Genomic DNA, 3,116 nt, shown 5'->3' with positions numbered 1-3,116 from the left:
TTATTTTCCGTCCGTTTAAATTCCGAAGAACGATCCAGCCAACCTGTGGTGGAAGTTCAGTACTCGAAGATTCAGTTTCAATTTATTTAATTCAGGTTTAATATTTACTGCCTTTATTTATATATTTACTTGCATGATATATTATATGCCAATTAACATGCCTTTTATTATAAGCCAAATTAATTTATGCATGCTTAACTGTATTAATATGTCTGGCTAAATTACTAAGGTATCGGTATGTAAAGTAAGTTAACCGTAGGGATCCGAAATAAATTGGCTTAATTATGTTTTGTTAATCATCACCTGTTTTTGGTTTGTATGTCTAATTTAATTAGTAAGTCTTAAGAACAATAGAGCGAAAGTTTGAGGTCTTAAGACGGTCAAAGGTTAAAATCAATAGAGCGAAAGTTTGAGATATTTAACTGGATAGTAGACATAGGACATTAGTTTTAAGGATGGCGAAAGCGTATTAAAACTAATTAGAACTTATTTATTTTCAAAAATTGTTTTTACACCCGAGCGGGATGGCGAAAGCGTACGTTAGGGATATTAGCATGTTCCGAGTCAACAGAGCGAAAGTTTGAGATTAGGAGATTTAAATAGATAACAACTTCATAAAACAGGCATTTTATTAATTACGTTGTTTCCAAAAAGCTCTTCTAAAATCTAATGGGATGGCGAAAGCGTACATTAGGATTAGGATAGTAATCTAAATCAACAGAGCGAAAGTTTGAGACGAGGATTTTTAACCAATTGAATTAGTAAAGATTTTTAATTAAATTATGCAAAAGCCAATGGACCTTCGGATCACCTTAAGTTAAACGAAATACATACTGATATCTGTCTTTTATTATATTCTTTATTTCTCACAATCACTCCCCCTTAGGAACAATCAAAATATTAGTAGCCCTAGCTTTACATAGTAACCTTAGATAACGGTAGATCGATTCATAGTCCCTGTGGATTCGATATCTTTTAAAACTACACGACACGACTGTGCACTTGCAGTCATCAGATTAATAGACACGTAAAGTCGCGATCATTCATCATGTAACTGATTAAGAAACTCTTCAACCTCATATACAGGCTCAACAACAACATCATCCACTAGTCCATCAAAAAAATCAGGTTGAGACAATGTGTGTTCAATGTAAATGTCAACACTTTGGTGCACCCTGTAGAGTTCTGCAATTTCTAAAGCACCCGTGTCATCAACTAGCGCATTCATACCAAATTGTGGATCCTTGTAATACATTTTCTCAAAGTCCCTATAACCTAATTCTTTCAAAACACCTACTAACTCAAAATAACTCCACTTATCAGCATCTACTTTCAACTTATCAACCATGCCTCCCTCATACACACTAAAACCAGAGTCAACGAAATGACCACCATGGTGAATTTTCCGTTCCAGAATTTCGTCCATGCTCACCTAACACAGTTCATTAACAATATTTCAACCCTAAATCTACAGAAAGTCCTAAATAAACAAAACCCTAAATCTAGTTAAACCCTAAATTATAACAATACCTAATAACGTGCAGAAAATACTTACCTGGTATAGTGCCTTCGTCTTCAATCGTATGTGCTTCCTCTTCGTTGTAATCGCTCATTCTCCTTCTTCGTATTCAACTTCTCTTGTTCGCAGTCGCCGTCCACTTCTCCTTCTTCGTTTTGCTACTACTGAATGAGGGTTGATTGAGGATAGCAATATCATTATGTGTACACGTAAGCATTTTTATGCCATCTGGAATCCTCTTGACCACGTCATCACACAATTTGCCATCTGGACGCTTTTTCTGACCTTTGGCTAACGTTTCAGTAACGGAAGGACAAACGTGAATACATTTAGAAACTTAAAGGACCAAAATGGCACGGAAATTAATTGAGGGACCAAAGTGAATCAGAAGGTATACTTAAGGGACCAAACATGATATTTTGCCTTATTATATTTAGTTAGTGAGTCGAACTTGAATTTTACAAATAATTATAAAACTGAACTAAATAAAAAATAATCAAAAATGAAATCATACAAAAATTTAAAATGAAAATTATAAGTAAGTTAAAAAAAATATCATGATTCAATTTTTTAACAATTAATGCTGTTTGAATTTTTTTTTTTTTAAGAGTTTGACAATAATTCAAATTACTAACCGATGTATCAAACTAATAAATTTAAGCTTAATATTCTGATGCTCTGAGCTTAGCTGGGTATTGGTACCCTCGTCTAATTAAATAGTAGAACTTAGTGACACATCATTTTTTTTATTTTATTTTATTTTAAAATAACTTAAAATTAAGATTAAATATGTTTTTATTCCTATAAAATTACTAAATTTTATTTTTGGTCCCTATTAAAAAAATAATATGGTTTGGTCCTCATGAAATTATTATGCACGTAATTTTATCTTTACTGTTAAACTGATGTGTATTTTTGAATGATTATTTTACATATATATTTAGAACGTTATAAAAAATTTCTTGAAAAAAAAAACTCAAAATTTGATTTCTAAGTCGAGATTTGCATTATTTTTATTATTATCTTTTGGAATTTAAAAATTCATATTTAATTATTTTCATTTTAAAAAATTCTATAATTTGATAAAGAAATATTTTATTGTAGTCTAAACACGTATCAAAAAAATTATTCAAAAATTTAAAAATTTAAGGATAATTAAACATTTTTCAAAATTTTATAAAATAACAGTACTAAAACTGCATGTATAAAAATTTTATAGGAACTAAAATATGTCTTTTTTTAATAGAAATTAAAAATAAAATTTGAGATATTTATAGGGACCATAAATATACTTAACCATTAAAATTAAAATACAATTTACAACAAGGATACTGATATGCAATTTAAATTTATTGGTACTGATACGCAATTTAAATTTATTGGTATCAAATAATTTACCTAAATTAATTCAATTGTAAATTAATAAAATTGTTTTGATTCATTTTGGATGACATTTTATTTTTCTTTATTTTTTAAACATAATTCATTTTGAATGACTAGAACATTGCTTATTCTACTTTATTTTTAGAGAACTGCATTTTTACTTTCAAAAAACATTTATGTTCCATTTCAAAATTCAAAATTATAATATTACAAA

This window comes from Vicia villosa, unplaced genomic scaffold (genome assembly GCF_029867415.1).
Source record: "Vicia villosa cultivar HV-30 ecotype Madison, WI unplaced genomic scaffold, Vvil1.0 ctg.001797F_1_1, whole genome shotgun sequence".
Classification (NCBI taxonomy): Eukaryota; Viridiplantae; Streptophyta; class Magnoliopsida; order Fabales; family Fabaceae; genus Vicia; species Vicia villosa.
The sequence above is the reverse complement of the archived record's forward strand: the minus strand, read 5'-3'. Positions refer to the sequence as shown.